At 41.1% G+C, this 12,380-nt stretch overlaps 1 protein-coding gene across 9 annotated transcripts in view; it reads right to left on the bottom strand.

Moving 5' to 3' along the window:
• The window catches only part of Pld5 (phospholipase D family member 5), a 296,385-nt gene that overhangs the window by 131,647 nt on the left and 152,358 nt on the right, over positions 1–12,380 (bottom strand). The window lies entirely within an intron of this gene.

The following is a 12,380-nucleotide window of genomic DNA, read 5'->3' as shown; positions in this document are numbered from 1 at the left end:
TTTGTCTACCAAAGGCTTTTTACATATTCCCTACCCTAACCTGAGGTATTTTGAAAATTGATGACGTTTTTCCTTAGCGTTCACTCATATTTCAGAAAAATCTAGTACATGCCACTAATGTTGTTTTAAATTAGTCTTGAAAATGAAAATATGCCAGGGCTTCCTATAAAATATTTTCTTCAGAAACATATTCCTGATGTTTCCCCTGGAACAATCCAATTTTTCTATAAGATACTATTCCCAGAAGCTGTTTGAGAGCATGAATTAAAAATTTCATATCTATAGTGTCTAATACAATGTTGGTATATATTGGAATTCAATAAGTGTAGTTATTATGACTTAACACTTCTATGGGTACTTCCCAGCTCAAGGGGAAAAGCAACAGTGAGAAGAAAATGATGAATTTTTGGGTTCAGAGCTTCACTGAAGTCAGAGATAAAGAATATGTAAGATGGTGGCAACAAGCACAGCTTAGACAAATGCCAATCAACAGCATCCTAACAATCTTTCTGCTTTATTACTTTTAATATAATGGAAGCATGTCTACTGTGGACACCAGACTCTGGCATTGCCCTTCAGACTACTTTTTCCACTACTGATTTAGGTGACACATAGTTTCATTTTTGTTGTTGTTTATTTCTGAGATTGCATTTCAATAACTATGTTTCTCCCTTCTCTGTGCTTCCTCCAAGCCCTCTCATACACCCTCCCCACTCTCCTTCAAATTCACATGTCCTCTTTCATCAGTTGTTATTGCAGACACATAGAATCTTGATGAAAGGGTGAACACTTTGTTTCCAGTTTACTAAATGTATATTCTTCTATAAATGGAGAAATCCCTATCCTCATGAAATCATGTGTTAAATGTTTCCAGAACAATGATCCTGGTTTATTCATGGTTGAATGCCCAGAGACAGGTGCACAGCTGGGGGCTGAGATGGAGCTCAGTGGTGGATCATGTACTTATTGTGTATGATGCCATGGTTTGATTTTAGCAACACACACACACACACACACACACACACACACACTTACCACACAATCAGAACTCGATAAATAGTTATCAAATGATTTTTAGCTTTCAACACAGATCTCGGCATTTCTTAGTAAAATTATTAACTGGTATTCTTTTGAAACTCCATTTATTTATATTCAGAAATAAAAAAATGTTGCTAACAAAACTGTCTTGTATAATAGATGAATCTAGAATATCAGAGCTAGACTGAGGTTTGGGTATGTGGCTCAAGAGGTTCTCAGTGTCAGGATGTAATCACTACACTTTCACCTATGAATTTATTGTCTGTTGATTTCCTAATAGGGAAAGGGAAGGACAATCAAGTCAAAACATGGAACATGGGAGTGACTGTGGAAGTTCTCTTGGCCTGTCAGGAACTCACAATGTAGTGGAGACCCTGTCCAGACACACTGTGAGAGGTAATGCCTGAGTAAGAAGGCTGATTAGAACATGGATAGAGAAGAAAATTCTAACTCTGATAAGGGGCATCTGGAATTGGAGGAGGTGAACCTGGCATGAATCTGAGACACAGGAGCTTTGCAAAACAAATGAGAAGATGATACTCGGGGTCAAGGGAAACATTTGGTATATCTGGACATTCGTGTGTCGTGAATCAAGGAGCAAGTGAAGGAGGACCGGGTGATAGCAGCTCTTGGGTAGAGGAGACCAGAAGCAGCCATAGAGCAGATACAATGGAGGCTGTGAACAGAGAGGAAGAGTTTGAGCATAGTTTTAATGCATTTGGAAGCAACCAAATGTGTTTCCAAGGACTAATCCCTGCATGTAACTTGAAGGTAGAGATGGGGAATTCAATGATAACTAAAAGAAGGGACAGGAGGTTGGAACACTTTTGGCAAGAAAAGAAGGTTTGAATTAGGTAAATGGGAGTAATAAGAGGCCGGCAGCAGACACTTTAGACACTGGATCTTAAATATATAGTGGTATTATGAGTAGAGGAACATGTAAACGAGAAACAGACAGATCACATGGACTCTGATTTCCTTCAGGGACAGCATGTTGTCTCTGAGCTGGCTCTAGAGTCACTACCAATGGACTCCTTACAGGGACTTGTGCCCTTTTCCAAACCATCTTCTTCCATGGTTGGGGTGATCTTTTGAAAGAATAAATTCAAGGGTTTTGCCCAATTTGAGCTTTCTTTCTAGAGGGTCCCCACTGGCCTTAGGGTCCTGCTAGCTTCCACCCATGCCGAGTGTGCCCCATGTTTCTACTCTGTATGTCACCAGGCAGCTTCACAGGGACCCAAATGCCTTTTCTGAGGTTGTAAACTACAGTTGCATTTTTCCTCCTTCCCTGCTCTCTGTGGATTCCGACACAGCAAGTACATGCCCAAGTTCCGATTCCTAAACTGACAGTTGTGTGATCTCAATAAGCCATCTAATTTCCGACCTAAACATCATTTCTTTTCAGACATCCCTACACCCACAGACTTGGTTGACATTTCCTTATCATCAATCCTTATGGTGACTTATTCTTCCCCTGTCATCCTACACATCACTCTAAAAAAATCCATGTCCAAGATTGTTTTCCTGGATGGTATGGTGTGGTGTGGTGTGGTGTGGTGTGGTGTGGTGTGGTGTGGTGTGGTGTGGTGTGGTGTGTGTCTGTGTGTGTGTGTGTGTGTGTGTGTGTGTGTGTGTGTGTGTGTGTATGTGTAGAACTGGAAAGATGGGGATTAAGTCAGTTAAAGATAATAAGGAACTTGGAAAAAGAGGTAAAGTTGTACTTGACATGTTTACAAAGGTAGTAGAAAAGATGAACAGAAAGCCACCCTACAGTCTGATATAAGAGAAATGCCTATTTTTTCTGGTTGGTAGAATGTGAAACAGATGAGAAGAATCAGAGGGGACCCGTGGGACACTAAAGAAGGAAGGCAAGCCAGATCAGGAGAAACTAGTGTTTGGGAAGCCACAGTGAGACAGGGTTAAATGTTATCCACTCCAAAACACACAGAGGCAGTAGACAGTAGCTGAAGGTAGATATTTTAATTGCAATCACACATGAAGTCTGATTATCTGTTAGTATAAGCTAGACAGAGTGTGAATAAATGACTCAATATCATAAGCACCTTCAAGTTCTCTGACAAACAGTGCACACATTTCAACAAATATCAAAGCATCCCCCATCAAACTGAAAACACAAATGCAGGTTATAGAATGACGGGACAACTGTAGATTGCCAAGCCTGTCTTTCTTCTGTTCCAGGTGGCCTCTGCTGGGCATATAAGTCAGTATTCCTCATTTCATTTTAAACAATGGTGATCTTTTCATTGAGTCTATAGATAGAATTCATGGCTAATCTATGAACTTGGAGTTTGACATTTTTATTTTCCTTAATCTCTAATTAAAATTTAGCATTTCCTTAATGTATGGACAGAGGGGAGAAATTTTAGCAGACTCTTCTGTTTGGAAAGCATTAAGAATTTTCCTATCTTTAAAGCCCTGCGCTGGGAAGCAGAATCGGGTGGCTTTATGAGTTCAAGGTCAGATAGAGATGTATATCGAGATTCTGTATAAATTTTTATTTCATTTATTAAATTTTGATATCTAGGTTGTTTTTATTTCCCTCAAAAGTGGGAGCAGAAAGACTGTAAGAGTCAGAGCGAGTAGTTTTGTAGGAAAACACCATTCCTGGATATGACAGTGTAGTTGTGTGTATGAACTCACAAGTATTGCTGAATATGACAGTGTCGTGCACACGAACTCACAAACATTGCTGGATATGGCAGTGTAGCTGTGCACGTACATTCATAAACATTGCTAGATATGACAGAGTAGTTGTGCACACACACTCACAAGCATTGCTGGATATGGCAGTGTAGCTGTGCATATACACAAACATTGCTGGATATGACAATATAGTTGTTCACACACACTCACAAACATTGCTGAGTATGGCAGTGTCGCTGTCCACAGGCACTCACAAAGGCTGGGACTGTGTCTAGACCTGTGCAAGATCAAACCAGACAAAATCTGTAAAGCAGGGAGCAAGAAGTGACAAGGGTTCAGATTTGGCACCTGTCTGTCTTTTGTGTTTTGGAAGTACTGGTAATTGAACCCAGGTCTACCACATGGCAAGTAAGCACTCTGCCTGAACTCTACCGAACTGCATCCCAAGGACTCTGCCTGATCTCTATAGAAGTGTATCCCGACCTAGCACTCATTCTTGTCCTGCGGACACAATTATGAAAAGTTGCTTCTCAGTCAGTTTCTGGGGACCCTATAATGGACCAAAATAAATCAATCATTTATGTAATTAATTAAATGATTACAATAGAGGATCTGAAGAAGAACCTGGAATCAATTGAAACTAAAAGAAATAGCAGCAACCATGAAACATGATAAGGCCAGGAAGAAAGACTTGGATGTGGGTGAATATTCAGGACTGAGTCAAAATTCATAAAGAGTCATTTAACTACCCAAAATCAACATGCATTTTGACTCAGTCCTGAAGATGATACATGGAGAATTCTCAACAGAACAATCTCAAATGATGGAAAGACACTTAAGGAAATGCTCAACATCCTCAGTCATTAGGGAAATGCAAATCAAAACCACTATGAGATTCCATCTCACATTGATCAGAATAGGTAAGATCAAAAACAACGACAGCTTATGCTGGAGAGGATGTGGAGAAAGGGGAACAGTCCTTTGGAAATCAGTATGACAATTTCTCAGAAAATTAGGGATCAACCTACCTCAAGACACAGCAATACCACTGTTGGGCTTATACCCAAAAGAGGCACATTCATAACACAAGAACATTTGCTCAACTATGTTCATAGAAACATTATTCATAATAGCCAGATTTCAAAAACTACCTAGATGTACCTCAAATTAAGAATGGATAAAGAAAATGTGATATATTTACTCAATGGAGTACTACTCAGTGGTAAGAAACAATGACAACCTAAAATTCTCAGCCAAATGGACAGAACTAGAAAAAAAATCCTGAGTGAGGTAACCCAAAACCAGAAAAACAAATATAGTATGTGATCACTCATAAGTAGATACCAGACATAAAGCAAAAGATATCCAGCCTACAATTCACAACCCCAGAGAAGCTAGAGCCTTCCTCCAGACACAGATGGAAGCAGATGCAGAAAACCACAATTAATCAATGGGCCAAGCTCCTGGAGTATAATCCAAGTGAGGGAGGAGGGAAAATATGAACAAAAGAGTTAAGACCAAAGGAGTCAAGACCATGATGGGGAAACAGAATCAGCTAACCTGAGCTAGTGAGAGATCACTGACTCAAGTCTGGCAAATGGGGAACCTGCATAAGACTGAACTAGACTCCCTTAATATAGGTGACAATGGTGACTGTGACAATGTATGAGGCCACTGGCAGTGGGTCCAAGATCTAACTCTAATGCACAAACTGATTTAGTGAGCACATTATATATGGAGAGATACCTTCCTTGCTCAGCCTAGACACAGGGATGTGGGTGTGGAGAGGTGCCTTGGTCCTGCCTCAACCAGATGATGGGACAAACTTAGTAGACTTCCTAGGGGAGGCCTTTCCCTCTCCAAGGAGCAGATAGGAGGTGGGGAGGGGAAGCTGGTGGAACAGGAGGAGAGGAGGGAGGAGGAACTGGGATTGGAACAAAAAAATTACTTAATTAAAAAATTTTAAAAAAGAAAATCAATACGTGATTCTTTTCAGTTATAGACACAATGAAAAGAAAAATTTTAGTGGAGGACTGTATCTGTCATATAAATGGATAAGGATGCTTTAAATTTTAAAGAGGGGCTGAGCAAGATGGTACATGTCTACAATCCCAGTACTTAGGAGGCAAGAGGATTGAGAGATCAAAGTCAGTATGTGCCATACAGTGAGACTCCTGTCTTTCAAAATAAGAGAAAAAAATAAAAGCATGAACAACACAGTGGCAGCCATTGTCAAGAGCTCTTAAGACGACAGATGGCATCACTGCTTGGAACTCGATCCCACCTTGTCATTTCAGGAGTGTGTACTATAAGACCATATTTCCACATCATTTGTTTCTGAAACATATTTCGATAACTTTATTTAAACCTGATTGATATTCCTCACAATAATTTGCATTTTAACTTATACACCCCATGGGAAAGATCCACAGATCTGACAGATTTATCTCGGGGTCCCTGGCATGGGACAGGTTAAGAAGTTTTCCTTAGACAGATGAACCTTTTGATCACTGATCACTGGTGGTCACTGATCCTCCTTTATTTCCCACACAGCGTTATTTCCTTAATGTCGGAGGTGTTGGCAATGGAAGAGATTTTTCAAGAGAATTGGGTCAAAGCCAAATATGGCAATACTTAATTATTTTGGTCAGTAGAGAAAGTGAGATGAAGGGAAAGACAGGAAGAAAGTACTGGAGAGAACTGAAGAGAGGGAAAGTAAAAATTCCCTGGAAAGTCAGGAAACCCAGTTTTGTTTTTACTTTTAATGAATATAAAATTATGTATTTAGAGTAAAAATATAAATGGAGACAGTGCTTAAAATGGGAGGAGCAGGCTTTGGCTTGGTAATGAATTCCAAGGGACTATCCCCCCACTCTATCCCATCCAGGACCAGCAGGCTTTGGCTTGGTAATGAATTCCAAGGGACTATCCCGCCCCCACTCTATCCCCTCCAGGACCAGTCTTCTGTGGTCATTTTCTGGAAGATCTTGATCGCACCCTCTGTGTTTGCTTATCATTCCCAGCTAGAAGAGGTGCCCAGAAATCAGCTTTAAAATGATTTGACTTATTGCTGTGACCTATTATTTTATTTCATTTTACAACCAACAGCTGGCTACTCTCCAGGGGCTCTCTCTAATTAGTCTATGTTCAGAACTCATTTGCATGCCATTACCACCCCAGCTCTATTCCACTGAAAGGAAAGAAAGAAGTAAGCAGAGCTCATTAGAATGCACCTGTAGGCAAATCCCTGCCAGGGTTGCTCTGTCTTTAGGAGAATACAGCCTAAGGTCACAGAACCTTCTGACACCAAAAACCAGGGAGGAAAGGGTTGGACAACACAATGCAGCCAAATCTTGTGTCTTTTTCCATGGTGCTTTAAAATAAACTGTGGATGACGTGAATTGTGGGAGCCGAGGGAGCTAGAAGGAACAGATGTAAGAAAAAGCCCATTTACCTTCTATTACCTTGGTAATAAATTTAAAACTGATCTCCCTTATTGATAGCATGTATTTATTATCTAAATTTACTGTGATCATCAACACTTTAAAACTAGGAACCAAGACTGTACAATCTTGTGTGTGTGAGAGAGAGGGGGGGCGGGGAAGGGAAAGAGGAGGGAAGGAGAGAGAGAGGGAGACAGACACAGAGAGAGGGAGAGAGAGACTGAGAGAGACAGAGAGACACAGAGAGAGAGATATGAGGAACATACTCCTGTATCCACATGAAGCTGGTACAAAGTGACATCTACAGTTGCTAGCTTTGACAGGTGCTCTGTTAGTCTGAGCTTTGTTGTTTTCTTGAGAGGAGAACTCACTGTGGTGGCCAAGCTGGAATTGAACTTCCCTCTTGACTCAACCTCCCAAGAGTTGGGATTATAGGTTTGTTCTGAAAGTCAAGTTTTCTAAATAACCAAATTACAGCATCACACAGGATACGACATTAATATGTCCTGGTTGTCTAATACACAAATTTCCTTGTCCCAACAACATTCTTTGTCCCCGTTTCTTAATTCATTTTCCCTTGGTGTTCTTACTTGCACGTCTTTTCTCTGTTAGTCCTGGACCGTACGCTAACTAGTGTTTTAAAAAGCACTGCCTGTGGCACTGATAGTCTACAAGCTTCCAGGCTACTTCCTTTGCTGAATAATGCTGGATTTGCATTTGCTTGAGTTTTGCCTCATGATTAGACTGCGGTTAAATGTTCTTGGCAGGAACACGGCATGGGGTATTGTATCATTCTCAGAGTGTTACATCAGGTACTGTGAGATACTGGTTTCTCCCATGGGTAGTGACATTGAGTTTATTCATGAGTGTTGGGAAGTGTGTCAGGTTTCTCTAGCTGACCAGACCTTTCCCCTCTGTGGTTAATCATTTGTGCACAGCCGACTTAAGTGGAGGAAATAGTTGCCCTGTAATATTTCATTTGGTATTCTAATATGCTTTCATCTATGATTCTTGATTGACCAGGTTTACCATGTAGATTGCAGATTGGCATATTATTATTATTATCACTTATGTATTTGTTACTTGAAAATGCAATGTTAACAATCACCTTTCTGACTGCCAGTTTCCAAGTCCCATTCTCCACCCACTGGACAAGAGAGGTAAGTGTGGGTCTGTCTCCAGCCTGCTTTCTGGTGGCCTGAGCAGAACCACCAGAAACCTGAGGGCTGCGCACAGAGGATCCAGATCCCAGCCAGACAGGATTCAGCCCGCCCAGAGACTGCCAGCTTCAAAGTCCCATTCTACACCCACGGGACAGGTGAGGGTCCAGCCTACCCAGAGTTTGCCAAAGTCATGATACTAGGACGGTCTCCATACATGCAAGAGGAAGCCACCAGGGTATTGGACCTGCTCCCACCCACTGGAAAGGAACCATGGTCACAGACCTACCAGGGAAGGAAGAGTCTCCTTCTGCACCCACAGGAAGAAATGGTGGGAAGGAAACAATACAAAAACACACCCACCAACAGAAAAACCAATATGACACCGCCAGAAACTAGAGAATCTACACGCGCAAGACCTGAACAGCCCATTGCAGAAGAAGCAGATGAGAAAGACCTTAAAAGCAACTTCATGAAAATAATAGAGGCCCTCGAAGATATGAGAAAATCCTTAAAGACATGGAAGAAAAACAAACCAAAAATTACAAGAAATGGAGGAAAAATTCCAAAAATGCAATAATTGCAAGAAATGGAGGAAAAAATAATCCAAAAAATGCAAAAAATGCAAGAAATGGAAGAAAAGACAAGCCAAGAATCCAACAAATGCAAGAAAAAGAGGAAAAGAAAAGTAAAAATTACAAGAAACAATTCAAACAGTGCAAGGGTTGAAAGCTGAAATACAGTCAATAAAAACCACAGTCTGAAGGAATGCTGGAAATAGAAAAGCTGGGCAAATGGTCAGGTACTACAGATACAAGCATAACCAACAGAATACAAGAAATGGAAGACAGAATCTCAGATGTTGAAGATATACTAGGGGAAATAGATTCATCGACCAAAGAAAATCTTAAGTCCAACAAATCCCTAACACAAAATATCCAGGAAATACGGGGCACTGTGAAAAGACCAAACCTAAGAATAATAGGTATAGAGGAAGGTGAAGAAATCCACCTCAAAGGGGCAGAAAACATATTCAACAAAAATCATAGAAGAAAACTTTCCAAACTTAAAGAAAGACATTCCAATGAAAGTACAAGAAGCCTACAGAACACCAAATAGAGTGGACCACAAAAGGAAGTCCCCTCGCCACATAATAGTAAAAGCCCTGAACATACAGAATAAAGAAAGAATATTAAGAGGAGCAACTAGGAAACCTATAAGGACAGGAAGATATAGTTTATTTTTCTTGGTTTAGTATTTATACATATTGGAAAACTAACAAGAAAATGGGGAGGGCAAGAAGTTCATCAAGAGGCCAGTTAGAAGGCACTGCAGGGCGGGGATGCAGCTCAGTGGTATAATCCACGTTTAACACATGTGAGGTACAGCTTCAGTCTCTAGCATGAGAGAAAGAGAAAGGGGGGGAGTAGGATGGGGAAAGCCACACCTAGGGCTAGGATCAAATGTTAGAGGATTGAATTCTAGAGACAGAGGTTAAGTACAAAGGGGAATATTTTAAAGGTAAGGACCCCTAATCTCTATGTCAGAGTCTCTATAAATTTGACTTCCAGATGAACTTATTTATTTTAAGATAAATTATAAACTGACAACTTTCATATTAAGTTGTCTCTGATTTAAATTAAACTCTGGAGACTTTTGATTTGCTGAGGCTCCATTATTACTACTGTCTGCTTCCAGAGTAAGGGCCAGGAACCAGGAGGAGGGGTTGAAGTGTTTTTGTTTGTTTGTTTTGCACTTTTTTATTTGTTGCTGTTGTTCTACCCACACTAGGGATGGAACCAAGGGGTTGTGTGGGCTACCAATGAGCCACATGCCATCCCTGACACCAACTCTCACCCAATAACCAGGAAGCAATTAAGCTTTACTTTGTCACTACTGGAGGATGGCGTCTTTCATCAAGTATTCTATATCTTTTTTCACTTTCTACCTCTTTGTTGCTGAAGTTGATCCTGGCAACTTTTGAAATTCAAAGCCACCTTATTAGGTCATATTATTTGGCAAATTTGTCTTTGCCTTGTGCCAAGAGCTGTGTTGCACTGACTTTTGCCTCACTGATACTGCGTAGAGGAGCAGTTGAATGTTGACCTCCATGTAGTTCAACACCTTGCTCAGATACATTCTCTATGCCTTGAGAAGACTCCTCAAACCCTTGAGAGAACTATGATCAGGAAAGCAACCCAAGGAAGGACTCAGAGTTGCACGTTGCTGGCACCACTTGGAGCCTGAAAAGGGGAATTTTGAATAGGAAAAGTGTGAAAGCAGTGGCCCAGTTGGAAGTCATGAGGTACCTCATGAGCCCCTCAGCAGCCTAGACCTTGGAGACTATGGTTGCTCAGCAGGGAGATGGTTTTAGTGCCTTTATTCCGTGTTCACCACGCAAGACCAGCACCATCCTCAACACATGCCATCAATGGAGGTTTAAAATAGTCCTTCCAAATGTGCCTCTTCACAGCCCAAATGTGGCTGCAGCATCTTCTGAGGTGATGAGTGACAGGGGGATGGAATGACAGAGTAATTACTGAAGTGTGCTAGATGATGGAATAAATTCTATAGGTCAATTCCCTTTCAGGCCCCCAAGAATGGGAGCACATAAGCAAAACATGCAAGGGTTTTTCTTAAGATATATTTTAGTTCCCTTTCTACTGCTGTGATAAAACACTTTGACCAAAGCAACCAGGGGAGGAAAGGGTTTATTTGATTGACACCTCCATGCCACAGTCCATCATTAAGGGAAATCAGGGCAGTACTAGAGGCAGGAACCATAGAGGGACAGTGATTTTTGGCTCATTCTCTCATCCATAGGCTCCTGCTTAGAGAAATGGTACTACCCACAGCGGAATGGATTCTCCTGCACAAATTCATTATCAAGGCAGTCCCTCACAGACATGCACATAGTCCAGACTGAACCAGGCGGTTCCTCAGGTAAGGATTTTCTTCAGATGATTCTAGGCTGTGTCAAGTCAACAACAATGGCTAGCCAGGACAATGAACTAAATGAGTTTCTAACAACTTCACATGCATAAAGAATTTTGACAGTCATATTTAAATTTGAATGCAACCTAACATCATCTTATTTTTTAAACAACTCAATTGAGAAAAATAACTTCAAATGGTTTGCTGAAATAAACTTATTAAGTGTTTCTATGAGTCCAGAAGCATTTTTGTTTTTTTTTATTGAGTCAGTCTCTAGACCAGGGTGCCTTGTTAAATAGCTATCACTGAAGATGACCTTGAACTTCTGTTCCTCCTGCTTCTCTGGGATTATCTCCAGAATCCGGGGATTACAGGCCTACATCACCACAGTTACAAAGTTTTTTTAAAAAATAATAAAGACAATTACCCTATTTTATTTTTCAGAGTTTAAAAAGAAACTTCTCCACATATGCAGGAAACCTTGTATGCATAGGTTGGATAGACTCAGATGCTACAGATGGTCCCCAGGATAAAGCAAACCCACTCCTTGTGGCTGCATGCCCAAGATCTCCAGTTCAGAGTCAGCCATTATCAGCAGTAGCTATTTTCTGCCAACAAAATACTCTCTGAATACACAGTCATGAACCCACCAACTCTCTGTGATTTGATCTTTCAAAGCTTGTAGGATAGTTCATTAAGATACTTGTCTTCTTCTTGTACTTAAGACTCTAGGAGAGGCTTATTCAAGAGCCTGAACTGAGGCTTCCCATAGCCATGGCACTTCTCTTTCTGTACTTTGCTGTCCAGAATCCTGAGCTGTGGAGAGACGACACTGAAGGCTGCTGATGGAGGAGGACAGAGTAATGTCCCAGAAGCAGCCGCATAGAGAGGAGTGACTTGCCATGTTTGCAACAGGGAGAGCTCTATTGTCTTGCAAGCAGGAACAGACTCAGCACCAGCACCTTGGACAGCTCAGGAGAGCGGAAAACTCTCCCAGACTTATCAAGAATTGAGACAGGACACCAGGCTCAGGGCCCCAACTTTGTGGATTCTAGGACTGAAGGGACACGAGGCTACCTAGGTTTGTCCTAACTGAAAAAATGTCTAGGATTTTGCAAAGTGTTGGGCAGTCAGTGCTGAG

This window comes from Mesocricetus auratus, unplaced genomic scaffold, assembly GCF_017639785.1.
Source record: "Mesocricetus auratus isolate SY011 unplaced genomic scaffold, BCM_Maur_2.0 Super-Scaffold_100676, whole genome shotgun sequence".
Classification (NCBI taxonomy): domain Eukaryota; kingdom Metazoa; phylum Chordata; class Mammalia; order Rodentia; family Cricetidae; genus Mesocricetus; species Mesocricetus auratus.
The sequence above is the reverse complement of the archived record's forward strand: the minus strand, read 5'-3'. Positions and strand labels throughout refer to the sequence as shown.